A 22,561-nucleotide genomic window follows, 5' to 3' on the forward strand; every position below is an offset into this window, starting at 1 on the left:
CTGCCAAAGTGCCAGGATTACAGGCATGAACTGCTGCACCCAGCCAGAGCTTTTCTTTTCTCAAAAACTAATGCCATGGTATTGGCCCCAATGCATATTGGGCAGTCAGCCTATTGATTTCTCAGTAACAATATGATCCCTAGTGTTGGAGGCAGGGCCAAGTGGGAGGTGTTTGGGTCATGAGGGCTGATGCCTCATGAGTGTCTTGGTGCTGTCCTCCTGGTAATGAGTGAATTCTTACTCTAGTAGTTTCCACAAGATCTGATTGTAAAAAAGAGCCTGGCACTTCCTCCTCTGTCTCTTTCCCCCCGTCACCATGTGACACGCCAGCTCCCTCTTTGCCTTCTCCCATGAGTGGAAGCTTCCTGAGGCCTCACCACAAGCAGATACTGGTGCTATGCTTCCTGTACAACCTACAGAACTGTGAGCTAAATAAACCTCTTTTCCTTATGAATTACCCTGCTTTAAGTATTTTTTTTTTTTTTTTGAGACAGAGTCTTGCTGTTATCTAGGCTGGAGTGCGGTGGCATGATCTCAGCTCACTGCAACCTCCACCTCCTGGGTTCAAGTGATTTTCCTGCCTCAGCCTCCCAAGTAGCTGGGATTACAGGTGCTTGCCACTACACCCAGCTAATTTTCTTTTTTTCTTTTTTTTTTTTTTTTGAGACGGAGTCTCACTCTGTCACCCAGGCTGGAGTGCAGTGGTGCAATCTTGGCTCACTGCAAGCTCCACCTCCCAGGTTCATGCCATTCTCCTGCCTCAGCCTCCCAAGTAGCTGGGACTACAGGTGCCCACCACCACGCCTGGCTAATTTTTTGTACATTTAGTAGAGATGGGGTTTCACCATGTTAGCCAGGATGGTCTTGATCTCCTGACCTCATGATCCGCCCACCTTGGCCTCCCAAAGTGCTGGGATTACAGGTATGAGCCATTGTGCCCGGCCCATGCCCAGCTAATTTTCTGTATTTTTAGTAGAGATGGGATTTTGCCATGTTGCCCAGGCTGGTTTTGAACTACCGAGCTCAGGCGCTCCGCCTGCTTTGGCCCCCCCAAAGTGCTGGGATTACAGGTATGAGCCACCGCACTCAGTCTACCCTGCCTCAAGTATTTCTTTATAGCAACACTAGTGGACTAAGATGACACATTAGTGTATAGCTTCAGTGAAAGCTCAAATGTTTAATTCCCCTCATGTTACAGAAAATGCTATGAAATGAAGAAAAGGAAAATTTGTGAGATTCTAGAACTCTGCTGTCCAATATGGTAGCCACTAGCCATGTGTGGCTATTTAGATTTAAATTTATTTATCTATTATTTTTATTTATTTATTTATTTATTTTGAGACAGAGTCTTGCTCTGTCACCCTAGGCTGGAGTACAATGGCACCATTTTGGCTCACTGCAGCCTCTGCCTCCCGGGTTCAAGCAATTCTCGTGCCTCAGCCTCCTGAGTAGCTGGGATTACAGGCACACACCACCACTCCCAGATGATTTTTGGTTTAGTAGAGATGGAGTGAACCATGTTGCTAGTGTAGTCTTGAACTCCTGACCTCAGGTGATCTGCCCACCTCAGCCTCCCAAAGTGCTGGGATTACAGGTGTGAGCCACTGTGCATGTCTCTAGATTTAAATGTAAAGTAATGAAGTGTTTTTCAAAATAAAATTTCATTTTTCATTCACACTGGACACATTTTAATTGCTTAATCACCACTTGTGGCTGGCGGCAACCCTAGAGTATAAAAGTTGAAACTCACCAATTATAACTCTGTGATAAATACAATTATGTCTGTTAAACATTTATTTTTCCTCTTAAGTTTCCTTTGACAAACACCTCACTGAATTATATTGCTCTCCTTAGTGTGAACATCTATAAAGAAGATACAGGCTGGGCACGGTGGCTCACGCCTGTAATCCCAGCACTTTGGAAGGCCCAGGCAGGTGGATCACCTGAGGTCAGGAGTTGGAGACCATCCTGGCCAACATGGAGAAAACCGCATCTCTACTAAAATTATAAAATTAGCTGGGCGTGGTGTTGCATGCCTGTAATCCCAGCTACTTGGGAGGCTGAGGCAGAAGAATCACTTGAACCTGGGAGGCAGAGGTTTTGGTGAGCTGAGATCGCACCACTGCACTCCAGCCTGGTGACAGAGTGAGACTCCATCTCCAAAAACAAAAAAAAAAACAAAAAAAAAACACAAAAAGTTTATTAGTGGTACTCAATCATGGTCCCAGCTAATTAGGGGGCTGAGGTGAGAGGATCTCCTGAGCAGGGAGGTCAAGGCTGCGGTGAGCCCTGATTGCATCACTGCACTCCAGCCTGGGTGACAGCAAGACCCTATCAAAAAAAAAAAAAAAAAAAAACCCTTGACAGGGTTATTGCAGAGCATCCAGGATAAAAAGATCCTAAACCCTTCCAAAAAGAAGAAAAAGATCACAAACAGATGATTAGGAATCAAATCAATATTGCAATTCTCAGTAAAACACTGAAGAATTGTATTCCACTGTCTACAGAATTGTATTCACTGTAGACAGTGGAATACACTGAAGAATTTATTTATTTATTTATTTATTTATTTTTTTTTTTTTTTTGAGACGGAGTCTGGCTCTGTCGCCCAGGCTGGAGTGCAGTGGCCGGATCTCACCTCACTGCAAGCTCCGCCTCCCGGGTTTACGCCATTCTCCTGCCTCAGCCTCCCGAGTAGTTGGGACTACAGGCGCCCACCACCTCGCCCGGCTAGTTTTTTGTATTTTTAGTAGAGACGGGGTTTCACCATGTTAGCCAGGATAGTCTCGATCTCCTGACCTCGTGATCCACCCGCCTCGGCCTCCCAAAGTGCTGGGATTACAGGCTTGAGCCACCGCGCCCGGCCGGTTTTGGCAACTTCTTTACCAAAACCTGTTATATCAGCAAAGTCTTTGTGACCCATATCTTGTGCCGACCTCCTATCTCATCCTGTGACTAAGAATGCCTAAACCTCCTGGGAATGCAGCCTAGTAGGTCTCAGCCTTATTTCACTCAGCCCCTATTCAAAATGGGGCTGGCTCTGGTTCAAATGCCTCCGACAATTAGACTCAATCAGTCAACAAAAATAACAACAAAAAGGTTTCCTGGGAGAGCTCTCTACACCCATGAGATAGGCCCAATCTTCACCAACTTTACAAAACAAATGAGAAAAAGGAAAGACCCAGTGTTAAAATTCGTCTTGGAAGCAGTGATTTCTCTAAGCTTCTGGAGGAAGACCAGACCATCTTCCAGGTGCGTGGTGTAACTGTAAGAGGTTTGTCGCCCAATGCATACAGCAAATCAAAATGCGGCGATACCAGTTTACAACAGAGAAAGAGGTTTGATCACAGGGTCACCAAATGAGGAGATGGGAGGAACCTCAAATTCATCTCCCTGAGGAGTTTGGGGCTACAGTTTTTAAGGGTTTTGGAGTGGCCCAAAGTATGGAGATTGTTGATTGGTTGAAGAGTACAGGGTGAAGTCATGAGGCAGGGAGAGGAAGAAGCTGTATTCTCAGGCTGATCCTGCTCCTCTTGGGGGGCGTTGGGGTTCTCCAAACTGGTTGCGAGATTTGCTGTCTGAAAAACATCTTAAATGATCCTTAAACAAAAGCCTTATGATTCTGGCCAGGCTAAGTGGCTCATGCCTATAATCTCAGCACTTTGGGAGACTGAGGTGGGAGGAATGGTTGAGGCCAGGAGTTCCAGACCAGCCTGTTCCACATAGCAAGCCCTCATCTCTACAAAAAATTAAAAATTAGCCAGGCATGGTAGTGCACACTGTCACGTGCGTCCGAGTGAAGAGACCACCAAACAGACTGTGTGAGCAATAAAGCTTTTTAATCACCTAGGTGCAGGTAGGCTGAGTCCGAAAAGACAGTCAGCAAAGGGTGGTGGATTATCATCAGTTCTTACAGGGTTTGGGGATAGGTGGTGGAGTTAGGAGCAATGTTTTGCAGATAGGGGGTGGATCTCACAAAGTACATTCTCAAGGGTGGGGAGAATTACAAAGAACCTTCTTAAGGGTGGGGGAGGTTACAAAGTACATTGATCAGTTAGGGTGGGACAGAAACAAATCACAATGGTGGAACGTCATCAGTTAAGGCTATTTTCACTTCTTTTGTGGATCTTCAGTTGCTTCAGGCCATCTGGATGTATAAATGAAGGTCACAGGGGATATGATGGCTTAGCTTGGGCTCAGAGGCCTGACACACTCCTAGTCTCAGCTGCTCAGGAGGCTGAGGCGGGAGGATAGCTTGAGCCCTGGGGGTTAAGGCTGCAGCAAGCTATGATTGTGCCATTGCGCTACAGCCTGGCAACAGAGCAGACCCTATCTCAAAAGAAAAAAGCCTATGATTCTAATGTCAGAGATCCTATCTATAGGAACAATAGAAATGCAAATCAATTGTTTTTTCTTTTTTTTTTTTTTTTTTGAGATGGAGTCTCTCTCTGTTGCCCAGGCTGGAGTGTAGTGGTGAGATCTCAGCTCACTGCAAGCTCTGCCTCCCGGGTTCGCGCCATTCTCCTGCCTCAGCCTACCAAATAACTGGGACTACAGGCACCCGCCACCATGCCCAGCTAATTTTTTTTGTATTTTTAGTAGAGACAGGGTTTCACTGTGTTAGCCAGGATGGTCTCCATCTCCTGACCTCGTGATCCACCCCCCTTGGCCTCCCAAAGTACTGGGATTACGGGAATGAACCACCACACCTGGCCTTTTTTTTTTTTTTTTTTTTTTTAAGACAGAGTCTCACTCTGTTGCCAGGCTGGAGTGCAGTGGCATGATCTCAGCTCACTGAAACCTCTGCCTCCAGGGTTCAAGCGATTGTCCTGCCCCAACCTGCTGAGTAGCTGGGAATACAGGTGTGCACCACCATGTCCAGCTAATTTTTGTATTTTTGGTACAGACGGGGTTTCACCATATTGGACAAGATGGTCTCTATCTCTTGACCTGTTGATCTGCCCACCTCGGCCTCCCGAAGTGCTGGGATTACAGGCGTGAGCCACTGCACCTGTACTTTTTTTTTTTTTTTTTTTTTTTTAAAGACAGGCTCTCACTCTGTAGCCCAGGCTGGAGTACAGTGTAGTGCAATTTTGGCTCACTGCAACCTTGACCTCCGGGGCTCACCTGATCCTCCCACTTCAGCTTCCAGAGTAGCTAGGACTACAGATGTGCACCACCACCCCCTGCTAATTTTTTGTATATTTTGTAAAAAGGCAGTTTTGCCATGTTGCTCAGGCTGGTCTCAAACTCCTTGGGCTCAAGCTATCCACCCACCTCCGCCTCCTAAAGTGCTAGGATTATAGATGTAAGCCTCTGTGCCTGGCTGCAAATCAATTCCTAAACAGTCTTGTAGCCCTAATGTCAGAAATTCTACCTGCAGGTACAATGGAGATGCAAATTACCAGGGCGTGGTGGCTCACATGCTAATCCCAACTACAAAGAAAATGCAAATTGGTCAGTATCTAGTGCTGCATGACTTTCAGCAACAGGAAAGTGGGCCAGAAACCAGAACGGAATTCTCATCAACCCAGTGGGGTCGGTTTCAGTGGGAAAGGCGTCCTCCCCAAGCTGAGGTGTCAAAGGTGGGACAAGGGAAGGGGGAGGTACGGAACGAGCAACACCAAGGGGGCCTGGCTGAGAAAGGGCCCCTGGAGGGGGAGTGCTTGAGAGCAGGAATAAGAAGACTGCATGCTATTACATCCATTTGATGATCAGCAATATATTACCTCATCTCATTCATTCATTGTCTTCCCATGTTTTAAAATTAGATTGCCAAATTCTTTTGTATCACTGTAATCTCACTGGGGAAAAACCAAAGCCAAAACATGTTCACATGGTGTGTTAATTCTGCTGGGGATCACCAGAACAAAATATCACAGACTAGGTGGTTTAAGCAACAGACTTGTGTTTTCTCATTATTCTGGAGTCCTGAAGTAAGGGAGGAGACCGCCCGTCATATCGTCTTATGCCCAATTTCTGCCTCCAAAGAAAGAAGAAGTAAAAACTAAAAGGCAGAAATGAAATCCACAGGCAGACAGCCCGGCGCCGCACCCTGGGCCTGGTAGTTAAAGATCGACCCCTGACCTAATCGGTTATGTTATCTATAGATTACAGACATTGTATAGGAATACACTGTGAAAATCCCTATCCTGTTTTGTTCTGATCTAATTACCGGTGCATACAGCCCCCAGTCAGTACCCCCTGCTTGCTCAATCGATCACGACCCTCTCACACGCACCCCCTGAGAGTTGTGAGCCCTTAAAAGAGACAGGAATTGCTCACTCGGGGCTCGGCTCTTGAGACGCCCCTGGCCGAATAAACCCCTTCCTTCTTCAACTGAGTGTCTGAGGAGTTTTGTCTGCAGCTTGTCCTGCTACATTTCTTGGTTCCCTGACCGGGAAGTGAGGTAATTGGCAAATGGTCAAGGCATCTCCTTAGGCGGCTTAAGCCTGCCCTGTGGAACATCCCTGCAGGGGACTCTGACCAGCCTGAGCGAGGCGGATCCTGAGAGCGCTCCTGGGTAGGCATTTGCCCCCGTGGGACGCCCCGCCACAGCAGTGTGTGGCAGGCCCCTGTGGAGGATCAACGCAGTGGCTGAACACCGGGAAGGAACTGGTACGTAGAGTCCAGACATCTGAAACTTGGTAAGACTAGTCTTGAGAACTTGCCCACTCCATTTGAATGGAAGAGTGGTCTGATCACCCATGGTGTGCCTGTGCCAGCACTTTGGTTTTTGTTTTTGACTTGACTTGGATTGCTTGATATTTTGGTTTTGGTTTTGATCTGGCTTAGATTTCTTGATACTCTGATTTTGGCTTTGATTCTGGTTTGGCATAAACTGTAAAAGTGTGTGTGTGCCCTTTTTACCCATTCTTTGTTTTGTGGTGTGCGTGTGGTGTGAGCGTGGTGTTTTGTCTCAAGGAAATATGGGTCAGGCACAAAGTAAGCCCACCCTACTAGGAACTATGTTGAAAAAATTCAAAAAGGGATTTAAGAGAGACTATGGAGTCACCATGACACCAGGAAAACTTAGAACTTTGTGTGAGATAGCCTGGCCAGCAGTAGAGGTGGGGTGGCCATCAGAAGGAAGCCTGGACAGGTCCCTTGTCTCGAAGGTATGGCACAGGGTAACCTGTAAGTCAGGGTACCCTGATCAGTTCCCATATGTAGATTCTTGGTGACCAGCTAGTTTTGGACCCCCACAGTGGTTAAGGGGACAGGCAGCAGCAGCACTAGCAGCAAAGGGACAGTTAGTTAAGGAAGGTCCTCACTCCACCCGCCGAGGGAAGTCGGTACCAAAAGTCCTGTCCGACCCAACACCGGAAGAATCATGGCAGGAACTGGTACCACCAATACCCGCTCCTTATCGGGAGGAAGTTTTCCCTAGTCCTGAGCCCACAGCACCTACACCTCCACCAGATGACCACACCCCTAGACCACCCAGAGTAGACAAGAGAGGAAGTGAAGCCGCGAGAGAAACTCCTCCCTTGGCAGCTTGCTTAGGGTCCAAGACTAGAATTCAAATGCCCCTGAGAGAGCAGCGATATACTGGGGTAGACGAGAACAGACACATGGTGGAAAGGTGTGCCTTTGTGTATCAACCTTTCACCTCTGCTGACCTCCTCAATTGGAAAAAGAATACTCCATCTTACAATGAAAAGCCTCAAGCTTTAATTGACTTGCTCCAAACTATTATACAGAATCATAATCCTACTTGGGCTGATTGTCACCAGCTGCTCATGTACTTCTTTAATACAGATGAAAGGCGAAGGGTGCTCCAGGTGGTAACTAAGTGGCTAGAGGAGCACGTCCCAGCCAATTACCAAAACCCCCAAGAATATGTAAGAATTCAACTGCCAGGAACAGACCCCCAGTGGGACCCGAACGAGGGACCAGACATGGAGAGGCTAAGACGGTACCGTGAGGCATTAATAGAAGGTCTAAAGAAAGGGGCTCAAAAGGCCACAAATGTAAATAAGGTCTCTGAGGTCACCCAAGGAAAAGAGGAGAGTCCAGCCCAATTCTATGAAAGACTATATGAGGCTTATTGTATGTACACTTCTTTTGATCCAGATAGCCATGAAAATCAGTGCATGATTAACATGGCCTTAGTCAAAGCACAGAAGATATAAGAAAATTACAGAAACAGGCTGGGTTTGCAGGTATGAATACCTCATAGTTACTGGAAATAGCCCATCAAGCGTTTGTGAATAGAGATGCAACAAGCCACAGAGAAAGCCGTAAGGAAGGCGAATGCCAGGCTAGGCGAAATGCCGACTTACTGGCCATGGCCATTAAAGGAATTCCCTCAAAAGGAGAGGGAAAGGGGGGTTCAGGGAAGAATACCCAGTCTAATCGCCCATGCTTGCAACATAACCAATGCGCCTATTGTAAGGAAATAGGACATTGGAAAGATAAGTGTCCCCAACTGAAGGAAGAGCAAGGTGGTTTGGAACAAAAGACCTCAGATAAAGACAAGGGAGCTTTGTTCAATCTGGCTGAAGGGCTACTGGACTGAAGGGGACCAGGCTCAAGTGCCCCCAAGGAGTCCACAGTTAGGATTACAATTGGGGGCAAGAACATTATGTTTTTGGTCATTACTGGTGCTGAACATTCAGTAGTAACCACCCCAGTCACCCCCTTATCCAAGAAAACCATTGATATAATCAGAGCAACAGGAGTTTCCACTAAGAAGGCTTTCTATCTACCACGGACCTGCTCAGTGGGGGGACATGAGATAGTTCACCAGTTCTTGTACATGCCTGGCTGTCCCTTGCCCTTGCTGGGAAGAGATTTGCTTAGCAAGCTGAGAGCCACCGTCTCCTTTACAAAACAGAGCTCTTTACAGCTAAAGTTACCAGGAACAGGAGCCATCATGGCCCTTATGGTCCCCCGGGAAGAAGAATGCAGACTTTTTCTAACTGAACCAGGCCAAGAGATAAAACCAGCTCTAGCTAAGTGATGGCCCCGAGTATGGGCAGAGGATAATCCTCCAGGACTGGCGGTCAACCAAGCCCCTGTACTCATAGAAGTTAAGCCTGGGGCCCAATCAATTAGACAAAAGCAGCATCCGGTTCCCAGAGAAGCTCTCAAAGGAATCCAGGTTCATCTCAGATGCTTGAAAGCCTATGGAATTATAGTTCCTTGCCAGTCTCCATGGAACACCCATCTCCTGCCTGTCCCTAAGCCAGGGACCAAGGACTACCGACTAGTACAGGACTTGCACTTGGTCAACTAAGCTACAGTGACTCTGCACCCAACAGTTCCTAACCCTTACACATTGTTAGGGCTGCTGCCGGCTGAGGACAGCTGGTTTACCTCTCTGGACTTAAAAGATGCTTTCTTTAGCATCAGAATAGCTCCTGAGAGCCAGAAGCTGTTTGCCTTTCAGTGGGAAGATCCAGAGTCAGGTGTCACTACTCAGTACATTTGGACCCGGTTTCCCCAAGGGTTCAAGAACTCCCCTACTATCTTTGGGGAGGCCCTGGCTCGAGACCTGCAAAAGTTTCCTGCTAAAGACCTAGGCTGCGTCTTGCTCCTGTATGTGGACGACCTTCTGTTAGGACACTCCATGGCAGTCGGGTGTGCAAAAGGGACAGATGCCCTGCTTTGGCACCTGGAGGACTGTGAGTATAAGGTGTCCAAGAAGAAAGCTCAGATCTGCAGACAGCAGGTACGCTACCTGGGATTCACTATTCGGAAAGGGGAGAGCAGCCTGGGGTCAGAAAGAAAGCTGGTCATCTGCAGCCTACCAGAACTTAAAACCAGAAGGCAAGTAAGGGAATTCCTAGGAGGTGTGGGGTTTTGCAGATTATGGATTCCAAACTTTGCAGTACTAGCCAAACCTTTGTATGGGGTTACAAAGGGGGCTGACTCGGAGCCTTTTGATTGGGGGCCTCTACAACAGCAAGCCTTTTGTAAATTAAAGGAAAAACTTATGTTGGCCCCAGCCCTAAGATTTGACAAAGCCCTTTACACTCTGTGTCAGAAAGAGAAAAAACGGCAGTTGGAGGTTTAACCCAGACTGTGGGTCCCTGGCCAAGGCCAGTGGCCTATCTCTCAAAACTAGATAGGGTTTCCAAAGGCTGGCCACCATGTCTAACAGCCCTGGCAGCAATAGCCAAGTTAGCACAAGCAGCAGATAAACTAACCCTTGGGCAAAACCTGAATATAAAGGACCCCCGTGCTGTGGTAACTTTGATGCATACCAAAGGACATCATTGGCTAACAAATGCTAGATTAACCAAGTACCAAAGCTTGCTATGTGAAAATGCCCGCATAATTATTGAAGTCTGTAACACCCTAAATCCCGCCACCCTGCTCCCGGTATCAGAGAGCCCGGTCAAGCAAAACTGCGTAGAGGTGTTGAATTCTGTCTATTCTAGCAGACCCGACCTTCGGGACCAGCCATGGGCATCAGTAGACTGGGAGTTATATGTGGATGGGAGCAGCTTCATTAACCCACAAGGAGAAGGATGTGCAGGATATGCGGTGGTAACTTTGGATGCTGTCATTGAAGCCAAACCGTTGCCACAGGACACTTTAGCCCAGAAGGCTGAGCTCATTGCTTTGACTCGGGCTCTAGAACTCAGTGAAGGTAAGACTGTAAACATCTACACTGACTCTCCATATGCCTTTCTAATCCTCCTAGTGCATGGAGCATTGTATAAGGAAAAGGGTCTCTAAAACTCTGGGAGAAAGGACATAAAATATCAACAAGAAATTCTGCAATTATTAGAGGCAATGTGGGAACCTCAGAGGGTGGCAGTCATGCACCGCAGGGGACACCAGCGAGCCTCCACCTCAGTGGCCTTAGGAAACTCTCGAGCTGATTGAGAAACTCAGAAAGCAGCATCTACCCTTACCGGGCATCGGTAGCAGCCCCCTTACTCCCTCAACCACCTGACCTGGTACCTACCTATTCTAAGGAAGAAAAAGACATTTACTTGTATCATTTATGAATCCCCACCAGTCTTCAGTCCTTATTTCAAAAACTGTGGACATGGGAGGCTCAGAGGGGTCATAACACACATCTGGTTGGTCGTTTCCTGGGCTACATACATTGTACTGAGTGTCCTTACATAAACATGTTCCTTAGCCGGGCGCGGTGGCTCACGCCTGTAATCCCAGCACTTTGGGAGGCCGAGGCGGGCAGATCACAAGGTCAGGAGATCGAGACCACGGTGAAACCCCGTCTCTACTAAAAATACAAAAAATTAGCCGGGCGCGGTTGTGGGCGCCTGTAGTCCCAGCTACTCGGGAGGCTGAGGCAGGAGAATGGCGTGAACCCGGGAGGCGGAGCTTGCAGTGAGCCGAGATCGCGCCACTGCACTCCAGCCTGGGCAACAGAGTGAGACTCCGTCTCTAAAAAAAAAAAAAAAAAAAAAAAAAAACATGTTCCTTAAAAGTTTCCTGCTAAAGACCTAGGCTGTCCCTTGCTCCTGTACGTGGACGATCTTCTGCTAGGACACTCCACAGTAGTCAGGTGTGCAAAAGGGACTGATGCCCTGCTTCAGCACCTGGAGGACTGTGAGTATAAGGTGTCCAAGAAGAAAGCTCAGATCTGCAGACAGCAGGTATGCTACCTGGGATTCACTATTCAGAAAGGGGAGTGCAGCACAATATGAGGCAAGGCCCCACTGTTCCACCCGGCATACAAGCTTATGGAGTGGCTTCTTTAGAGGATCTTCAGGTAGATTTCACAGAAATGCCAAAATGTGGAGATAACAAGTACTTGCTGGTTCTTGTGCATACATACTCTGGGTGGGTGGAGGCTTATCCAACATGAACTGAAAAGGCCTACGAGGTAACCTGTGTGCTTCTCCGAGATCTTATTCCTAGGTTTGGACTGCCCCTACGAATCGGCTCAGATAACGGGCCGGCGTTTGTGGCTGACTCAGTACAGAAGACAGCAAAGGCATTAGGAATCACCTGGAATTGATTCCAGGTAGGCTACATGCTGCGCACCGACCGCAGAGTTCTGGAAAGGTGGAGCGAATGAATCAGACTGTCAAAAATAGTTTAGGGAAAGTATGTCAGGAAACAGGATTAAAGTGGATACAGGCTCTTCCTACGGTATTGTTTAAAATTAGATGCACTCCTTCTAAGAAAACAGGATACTCCCCTTATGAAATATTGTATCATAGGCCTCCTCTTATACTATGGGAGCTTCCAGGCACTCCTCGAGTTAGGTGAAATTGAATTACAGGGACAGCTACAGGCTTTAGGAAAAATTACACAAACAATCTCAACTTGGGTAAATGAGGTGTGCCATCAGCTTATTCTCCCCAGTTCACCCTTTCTCTCCAGGTGATCTCGAGTGGATCAAGGACTGGAACATAGTCCCTTTGCAGCCACGGTGGAAAGGACCTCAGACCGTCATCCTGACCACCCCCACAGCTGTAAAGGTAGAAGGAATCCCAGCCTGGATCCACCACAGCATGTGAAACCTGCAGCCGATGAAACCTGGGAGGCAAAACTGAGCCCGGACAACCCCTGCAAGTGACTCTGAGGAGGACGACAAGCCCTGCTCCAGTCACGCCTGGAAGCTGACTGGTCTATGCACGGCCGAAGCATGAGAAGAATCATCATGGGACTCATTTTTCTCATAATTTGGACTTGTAAATACTTCCACTGATTTTCCCCACATGGAAGACTGTTCTCAGTGTACACATCAGGTTACCGATGTAGGGCAACAAGTTAAAACAATATTTCTGTTCTATAGTTACTATGAATGCCTAAGAACTTTAAAAGGAACATGTTTATGTAAGGACACTCAGTACAAGGTATGTAGCCCAGGAAACAACTGACCAGCTGTGTGTTATGACCTCTCTGAGCCTCCCATGTCCACAGTTTTTGAAATAAGATTAAGGACTGAAGACTGGTGGGGACTCATAAATGATACAAGTATTAGCCAGAACAGAAGAAAAAGGGGGGCCCAAATGCATAATCTTGAAATCTGATGCCTGTATTGTCATTAATAGCAGTAAGTTAGGAAGGGGATGTGGCTCTTTTAGTTGGAAAAAAGGCCATATGACCGAAAATAAGTACATTTGTCATGAATTAGGACTGTGTGGAAATGAATGTGGATACTGGTCTTGTGTCATTTGGGCCACTTGGATAAAAAATGAAAAGGATCTAGTCCACCATCAGAATGGAAAAAATGGCCCTTCCTGCACTAAGGGACAATGTAACCCCTTAAAGCTAATAATAACCAATCCCCTTGGATCCTTGCTGGAAAAAAGGGGAGCATGTGACCTTAGGAATCGACGGGGCTGGATTGGATCCCGAGTAAATATCTTGGTTTGAGGAGAAGTTTACAAACACTCTCCTGAGCCAGTGTTTCAAACTTTCTATGATGAACTCAATGTACCAGTACCAGAAATTCCAGGAAAAACAAGAAATTCATTTTTGCAATTAGCCGAGCATGTAGCCCAGTCTCTCAATGTCACTTCATGTTATGTATGCGGAGGAACTATAATGGGAGATCAATGGCCATAGGAAGCCCACGAATTAGTACCTACAGACCCAGTTCCTAATGAATTCCTGGCTCAAAAGAGTCACCCTGATAATTTCTGGGTCCTAAAAGCCTCAATTATTGGACAATATTGCATAGTTAGAGAAGGAAAAGAATTCACTCACCCCGTAGGATGACTTAGTTGTCTGGGACGGAAACTGTATAATGGTACCACAAAAACAGTCACTTGATGGAGTTCAAATCAAACAGAGAGGAATCCATTTAGCAAATTCCCAAAGTTGCAAGCCATGAGGACCCACCCGGGGTCTCACCGGGGGACTAGACAGCCCCCACTGGATTATATTGGATATGTGGGCATAGAGCTTATGCCAAATTACCTGACCAGTGGGCAGGTAGTTGTGTTATTGGCACTCTTAAACCATCTTTCTTCTTACTGCCCGTGAAAACAGGTGAACTCCTGGGTTTCCTTGTCTATGCTTACCGCGGAAAGAGAAGCATAGCTATAGGAAATAGGAAAGATGATGAATGGCCCCCTGAGAGAATCATACAATATTATGGGCCTGCTATTTGGGCACAAGACGGCTCATGGGGATACTGGACCCCCACTTACATGATCAACCAAATCATACGGTTACAAGCTGTCTTAGAAATAATCACTAATAAAACCGGCAGAGCCTTGACTATTCCGGCCCGGCAAGAAACTCAGATGAGAAATGCTATCTATCAAAATAGATTGGCTCTCGACTTCTTGCTAGCAGCTGAAGGAGGGGTCTGTGGGAAATTTAACCTTACCAATTTGCTGTCTACAAATAGATGATCAAGGGCAAGTAGTTGGAGACATAGTTAGAGATATGACAAAACTGGCACATGTGCCCATGCAAGTGTGGCATGGATTTGATCCTAGGGCCATGTTTGGAAAATGGTTCCCAGAGCTAGGAGGATTTAAAACTCTTATAATAGGAGTTATAATAATAATAATAGGAACCTGCTTACTGCTCCCTTGTTTGCTAGCTATACTTCTTCAAATGATAAAAAGCTTCATCACTACCTTAGTTCACCAAAATGCTTCAGCCCAAGTGTACTATATGAATCACTATCAATCTGTCTTGCACGAAGACATGGGTAGTGAAAATGAAAGTGAGAACTCCCACTAATAAAATGAGTGAGAGTCTCAAAAGCAGGGAATAAGGGAGGAGACCACCCCGTCATATCATCTTATGCCCAATTTCTGACTCCAAAGAAAGAAGAAGTCAAAACTAAAAGGCAGAAATGAAATCCACAGGCAGACAGCCCGGTGCCGCACCCTGGGCCTGGTAGTTAAATATAGACCCCTGACCTAATCGGTTCTGTTATCTATAGATTACAGACATTGTATAGAAACGCACTGTGAAAATCTCTATCCTGTTTTGTTCCGATCTAATTACTAGTGCATGCAGCCCCCAGTCACGTACCCTCTGCTTGCTCAATCAATCACGACCCCCTCACATGCACTCCCTTAGAGTTGTGAGCCCTTAAAAGGGACAGGAATTGCTCATTCAGGGGGCTCAGCTCTTGAGACAGGAGTCTTGCCAATGACCCCGGCCAAATAAACCCCTTCCTTCTTTAACTCATTGTCTGAGGAGTTTGATCTGCGGCTCATCCTGCTACAGAAGTAGAGGATCAAAGCAGCCACAGGTTTGGTTTCTGGTGAGGCCTCTCTCCTCGGCTTGCAGATGGCTGCCTGCTCACCGTGTCCTCACTTGGGCATTCCTCTGTATACACCATCCCCGGTGTCTCTGTCTCTTTTCTTATAAGGATGCCAGTGTCAGGCCTCTGAGCCCAAGCTAAGCCATCGTATCCCCTGTGACCTGCACATATACGCCCAGATGGCCTGAAGTAACTGAAGAATCACAAAAGAAGTGAAAATGGCCTGTTCCTTGCCTTAACTGATGACATTCCACCACAAAAGAAGTGAAAATGGCCAGTCCTTGCCTTAACTGATGACATTCCACCACAAAAGAAGTGAAAATGGCCTGTTCCTTGCCTTAACTGATGACATTCCACCACAAAAGAAGTGAAAATGGCCAGTCCTTGCCTTAACTGATGACATTACCTTGTGAAAGTCCTTTTCCTGGCTCATCCTGGCTCAAAAACTCCCCTACTGAGCACCTTGTGACCCCCACTCCTGCCTGCCAGAGAACAACCCCCTTTGACTGTAATTTTCCTTTACCTACCCAAATCCTATAAAACGGCCCCACCTCTATCTCCCTTTGCTGACTCTTTTCGGACTCAGCCTGCCTGCACCCAGGTGAAATAAACAGCCTCGTTGCTCACACAAAACCTGTTTGGTGGTCTCTTCACACGGACGCGAGTGAAATTTTGGTGCCATGACTCATATCGGGGGACCTTCCTTGGGAGATCAATCCCCTGTCCTCCTGCACTTTGCTCCATGAGAAAGATCCACCTAGGACCTTGGGTCCTCAGACCGACCAGCCCAAAGAACATCTCGCCAATTTTAAATCTGGTAAGCAGCCTCTTTTTGACTCTCTTCTCCAACCTCTCTCACTATCCCTCAACCTATTTCTCCTTTCAATCTTCGCGCCGCTCTTCAATCTCTCCCTTCTCTTAATTTCAATTCCTTTCATTTTCTGATAGAGACAAAGGAGACACATTTTATCCATGGACCCAAAACTCCGGCACCGGTCACGGACTCGGGAAGGCAGCCTTCCCCCCATGTGTTTAATCATCGTGGGGATGCCTCTCTGATTATTCACCCATGTTCCACTGGTGTCTGATCTCTGTGGGGATGCCTGCCTTGGTCATTCACCCACATTCCCTTGGTGGCAAGTCAATTGCGGGGACACCTGCTTTGGCTGCTCACCCACATTGCAGCCCAGGGCTGCTTCCCACCCCCCTTCTCTGTCTCTCCCCTTCTCTTTAAACGTGCCTCCTTCGCTATGGGCAACCTTCTACCCTCCATTCCTCCTCCTCCCTTAACCTGTGTTCTCAAGAACTTAAAACCTCTTCAACTCTTGCCTGACCTAAAATCTAAGCATCTTATTTTCTTTTTTTTTTTTTTTTTTTTTTTTGAGACGGGGTCTCGCTCTGTCGCCCAGGCTGGAGTGCAGTGGCCGGATCTCAGCTCACTGCAAGCTCCGCCTCCCGGGTTCGCGCCATTCTCCTGTCTCAGCCTCCTGAGTAGCTGGGACTACAGGTGCCCGCCACCTCGCCCGGCTAGTTTTTTGTATTTTTTTAGTAGAGACGGGGTTTCACCGTGTTAGCCAGGATGGTCTCGATCTCCTGGCCTCGTGATCCGCCCGTCTCGGCCTCCCAAAGTGCTGGGATTACAGGCTTGAGCCACCGCGCCCGGCCTTATTTTCTTTTGCAATACCGCTTGGCCCCAATACAAACTCGACCATGGTTCCAAATGGCCAGAAAACGGCACTTTTGATTTCTCCATCCTACGAGACCAAGACAATTTTTGTCCAAAAACGGGCAAATGGTCTGAGGTGCCTGACATCCAGGCATTTTTCACACTTCCTTCCTTCCCTAGTCTCTGTTCCCAATGCGATTCCTCCCAAATCCTCCTTCTTTCCCTCCCACCTGTCCCCTCAGTCCCAACTCCAAGCATCGCTGAGTCTTTCCAGTCTTCCTTTTCTACAGACCCATCTGACCTCTTCCCTCCTCCCCAGGCTGCTTGTCGCCAGGCCGAGCTAAGTCCCAATTCTTCCTCAGCCTCTGCTCCTCCACCCTATAATCCTTCTATCACCTCTCCTCTTCACACCTAGTCCATCTTACAGTTTAGTTCCATGACTAGCTCTTCCCCACCTGCCCAACAATTTCCTCTTAGAGAGGTGGCTGGAGCTGAAGGCATTCAGGGTACATGTACCTTTTTCTCTATCAGACCTCTCCCAGATCAGCCAGTGTTTAGGCTCTTTGTCATCAGATCCCACTAAATATACACAGGAATTCCTATATCTAACTCCGTTCTACAATTTAACCTGGAGTGACTTAAATGTCATCCTGACTTCTACCCTCTCCCCAGATGAATAGGAAAGAGTTTTTTCTCTAGCCCAATCTCACGCTGACAACCGCCAGCTCCATGAGCCAGACCAAGAAGGCATTCGAGCAGTTCCCCGAGAAGATCCCCAATGGAACTATTAGGCAGATTCTCCAGGTATAGCTAGGCAAAATTACATGGTGTCCTGCCTAATTGAAGGGGTTAAAAAGGCAGCTTACAAAGCTGTTAATTATGACAAACTTAAACTACCCAAGGTAAAAATGAAAACCCAGCCCAGTTCATGACCTGCTAAGTAGCAACCCTTCAACACTTTACCGCCCTAGACCCAGAGGGGCTAGAAGGCTGCCTTATTCTTAATATGCATTTTATCACCCACTCAGCTCCTGATGTTAGAAAAAAGCTTCAAAAATTAGAATCTGGCTCTCAAACCCCAAAACAGGAATTAACCTCGCCTTCAAGGTGTACAATAATAGAAAGGAGGTAGCCAGACAGCAACGCATTTCTGAGTTATAGCTACTTGCCTCCGCTGTAAGACAACCCACAACCACATCTCCAGTGTACAAAAACTTCAGAACATCCAAGCCACAGATCCCAGGGGCTCCTTCAAAACATCCTCGTGGGCCTTGCTTCAAATGCCAAAGGCCTGGCCACTGGGCCCAGGAATGCCTGCAGCCCGGGATTCCTCCTAAGCCCTGGCTTCTCTGTGCGGGCACCCACTGGAGGTCAGACTGTCCAACTCACATCGCCACCACTGCTAAAGCCCCTGGAGCCAAAACCCAGTGTTCCTTGGCTGACTCCTTCCCAGATCTCCTCAGCTTAGCAGCTGAAGACTGACACTGCCCAATCGCCTGGGAAGCCCCCTGGACTATCACGGACGCTGAGCTTTGGGTAACTCTTACAGTGGAGGGTAAGTCTGTCCCCTGTTTAATTGATACGGGGGCTACCCACTCTACATTACCTTCTTTTCAAGGGCCTGTTTCCCTTGCCCCCATAACTGTTGTAGGTATTGATGGCCAAGCATCAAAACCTCTTAAAACTCCCCCATTCTGGTGCCAACTTGGACAATATTCTTTTATGCACTCTTTTTCAGTGATCCCCACCTGCCCAGTTCCCTTATTAGGCCGAGACATTTTAACCAAATTATCTGCTTCCCTGATTATTCCTGGACTACAGTGACATCTCATTGTCATCCTTCTTCCCAATCCAAAGCCTTCTTTGCGTCTTCCTCTCGTATCCCCCCACCTTAACCCACAAGTATGGGACATCTCTGGCAACCCTCCCTGGCAACCGATCACATGCCCATTACCATGCCATTAAAACCTAATCACCCTTACCCCACTCAACGCCAATATCCCATCCCACAGCACACTTTAAAAGGATTAAATCCTGTTATCACTCGCCTGTTACAGCATAGGCTTCTGAAACCTATAAACTCTCCTTACAATTCCCCCATTTTACCTGTCCAAAAACCAGACAAGCCTTACAGGTTAGTTCAGGATCTGCACCTTATCAACCAAATTGCTTTGCCTATCCCCCCTGTAGTGCCCAAACCGTACGCTCTTTTGTCCTCAATACCTTCCTCCACCACTCACTATTCTGTTCTTGATGTTGAAGATGCTTTTTTCACTATTCCCCTTCACCCCTCATCCCATCCTCTCTTTACTTTTACCTGGACTGACCCTGACACCCATCAGTCCCAGCAGCTTACCTGGGCTGTGCTGCCGCAAGGCCGAACAGCCCTCATTACTTCAGCCAAGCTCTTTCTCATGATTTATTTTCTTTCCACTCCTCCACTTCTCACCTTATTCAATATATTGATGACCTTCTTTGTAGCCCCTCCTTTGAATCTTCTCAAGATAGCCTCCTGCTCCTTCAATATTTATTCTCCAAAGAATATCGGGTATCCCTCTCCAAACCTCAAATTTCTTCATCTGTTACCCACCTCGGCATAATTCTTCAAAAAAACACACGTGCTCTCCCTGCCGATCGTGTCTGAGTGATCTCTCAAACCCCAACACCTTCTACAAAACAACTCCTTTCCTTCCTAGGCATGGTTGGATATTTTTGCCTTTGGATACCTGGTTTTGCCATCCTAACAAAACCATTATATAAACTCACAAAAGGAAACCTAGCTGACCCCATAGATCCTAAATCCTTCCCCCACTCCTCTTTCCATTCCTTGAAGACAGCTTTAGAGACTGCCCCCACCCTAGCTCTCCCTGACTCATCCCAACCCTTTTCATTACACACAGCCGAAGTGCAGGGCTGTGCAGTTGGAATTCTTACACAAGGGCCAGGACCACATCCTGTAATGTTTTTGTCTAAACAACTTGACCTTACTGTTTTAGGCTAGCCATGATGTTTCTGTGCAGTGGCTGCACCTGCCCTAATACTTTTAGAGGCCCTAAAAACCACAAACTATGCTCAACTCACTCTCTACAGCTCTCATAACTTCCAAAATCTATTTTCTTCCTCACACCCGACACATATACTTTCTGTTCCCCAGCTCCTTCAGCTATACTCACTCTTCGTTGAATCTCCCACAATGACCATTGTTCCTGGCCTGGACTTCAATCTGGCCTCCCACATTATTCCAGATACCACACCTGACCCCCATGACTGTATCTCTGTGATCCACCTGACATTCACTCCATTTCCCCATATTTCCTTCTCTTCTGTTCCTCACCCTGATCACATTTGGTTTATTGATGGCAGTTCCACCAGGCCTAATCACCACTCACCAGCAAAGGCAGGCTATGTTATAGTATCTTCCACATCTATCATTGAGGCTACCACTCTGCCCCCCTCCACTACCTCTCAGCAAGCTGAACTAGTTGCCTTAACTCGGGCCTTCACTCTTGCAAAGGGACCATGCGTCAATATTTATACTGACTCTAAATATGCCTTCCATATGCTGCACCACCATGCTGTTATATGGGCTGAAAGAGGTTTCCTCACTATGCAAGGGTCTTCCATTATTAATTCCTCTTTAATAAAAACTCTGCTCAAGGCTGCTTTACTTCCAAAGGAAGCTGGAGTCATCCACTGCAAGGGCCATCAGAAGGCATCAGATCCCATTGCTCTAGGCAATGCTGATGCTGATAAAGTGGCTAGACAAGCAGCTAGTGGCCAGTTTTTCTCCTTCACATCGGTCACTCCCACCTACTCCCCCGCTGAAACTTCCATCTATCAATCTCTTCCCAAACAAGGCAAATGGTTCTTAGACCAAGGAAAATATCTCCTTCCAGTCTCACAGGCCCATTCTATTCTGTCGTCATTTCATAATCTCTTCCATGTAGGTTACAAGCCGCTAGCCCGTCTCTTAGAACCTCTCATTTCCTTTCCATCATGGAAATATGTCCTCAAGGAAATCACTTCTCAGTGTTCCATCTGCTATTCTACTACCCCTCAAGGATTGTTCAGGCTCCCTCCCTTCCCTACACATCAAGCTCGGGGATTTGCCCCTGCCCAGGACTGGCAAATTGACTTTACTCACATGTCGCAAGTCAGAAAACTAAAATACCTCTTGGTCTGGGTAGACATTTTCACTGGATGGGTAGAGGGTCTGAGAAGGCCACCGCGGTCATTTCTTCCCTTCTGTCAGACATAAAATTCCTCGGTTTGGCCTTCCCACCTCTATGCAGTCTGATAACACACTGGCCTTTAGTAGTCACATCGCCCAAGCAGTTTCTCAGGCTCTTGGTATTCGGTGGAAACTTCATAGCCCTTACCATCCTCAATCTTCAGGAAAGGTAGAACAGACTAATGGTCTTTTAAAGACACACATCACCAAGCTCAGCCTCCAACTTAAAAAGGACTGGACAGTACTTTTACCTCTTTCCCTTCTCAGAATTAGAGCCTGTCCTTGAGATGCTACAGGGTACAGTCCATTTGAACTTTTATATGGACGCACTTTCTTGCTCGGCCCCAACCTCATCCCAGACACCAGCCCTCTAGACAACTATCTGTCAGTCCTCCAGCAGGCTAGACAGGGAATTCACCAGGCTGCTAATCTTCTCTTGCCCACTCCAGATTCCCAGCCATATGAAGACACCCTAGCTGGACGATCAGTTCTTGTCAAGAATCTGGCCCCTCAAACTCTACAACCTCGATGGACCGGACCCTACTTAGTCATCTATAGTACCCCAACTGCCACCCGCCTGCAGGATCCTCCCCACTGGGTTCACTGTCTCAGAATAAAGCTGTGTCCGTCGGACAGCCAGCCTAATCCTTCCTCTTCCTCCTGGAAGTCACAAGTACTCTCCTCTACTTCCCTTAAACTCACTCCCATTTCTGAAGAACAGTAATAACCCTTATGAGCCGAATACATCCCTTCATTCTATTAGGTCTGTTCGTCCTTACCCTACTTTTTGAAACAGGGCTTTACAAAGTCACCGCCACTACTTGGACCGAGCCCCCAAAACTAGTCATCCCTACTATCTTCTGTCTAGTCATACTCCTATTCACTGTTCTCAACTACTTGTAAATGCCCTTCTCTTGTTTACACTGCTGGTTTACAGTGTTTCTCCAAGCCATCACAGCTGATATCTCTTGGTGCTATCCCCAAACCGCCACTCTTAACTCCCTCTTAGACTGGACAGATGACCTTTGCTGGCAGGGGACCCTCCCACACTTTCCCCTTGAAGAAGTTCTATTCTTTACTTTATACTCACTCTTATTCTCATTCCCATTCTTATGCCACCCTCTACCTCTCCCCAGCTATCTCCACCACACTGTCAACCTTACCCATTCTCTCCTAGCCATTTCTAATCCCTCCTTAGTGAACAACTGCTGGCTTTGCATTTCTCTTTCTTCCAGCGCCTACACAGCTGTCCTCACCTTACATGCAGACTGAGCAACATCTCCTGTCTCCTTACACCTCCAAACTTCCTTTAACAGCCCTCCCCTTCGCCCCCCTGAAGAACTCATTTACTTTCTAGACAAGTCCAGCAGGACCTCCCCAGACATTGCACATCAGCAAGCTGCCGCCCTCCTCCGCACTTACTTTAAAAACCTTTCTCCTTATATCAACTCTGCTCCCCGCATATTTGGACCTCTCACAACACAAACTACTATTCCTG

The 22,561-nt window shown here is 47.2% G+C and overlaps 1 protein-coding gene and 1 long non-coding RNA gene across 6 annotated transcripts in view; one reads left to right on the top strand and one right to left on the bottom strand.

Annotated features, from left to right (window-relative positions):
* TBC1D8 (TBC1 domain family member 8) overlaps positions 1-22,561 on the bottom strand; it is a 241,555-nt gene that overhangs the window by 144,384 nt on the left and 74,610 nt on the right. The gene's annotated exons all lie outside the window — the stretch shown is intronic.
* Positions 6,560-15,800, top strand: LOC123568264 (uncharacterized). Of its 3 annotated transcripts, none has more exons than XR_012421971.1 (3): positions 6,560-6,647; positions 10,389-10,600; positions 12,313-15,800. It is a non-coding gene; the product is annotated as an uncharacterized lncRNA (long non-coding RNA). The 3 variants fall into 3 exon arrangements; XR_006691444.3 differs by lacking the exon at positions 6,560-6,647 and adding an exon at positions 11,845-11,950 and having other exon boundaries at positions 10,463-10,600; positions 12,313-12,651; XR_006691442.3 differs by lacking the exon at positions 6,560-6,647 and adding an exon at positions 11,832-11,950 and having other exon boundaries at positions 10,465-10,600; positions 12,313-12,651.

This window comes from Macaca fascicularis, chromosome 13 (genome assembly GCF_037993035.2).
Source record: "Macaca fascicularis isolate 582-1 chromosome 13, T2T-MFA8v1.1".
NCBI lineage: Eukaryota > Metazoa > Chordata > Mammalia > Primates > Cercopithecidae > Macaca > Macaca fascicularis.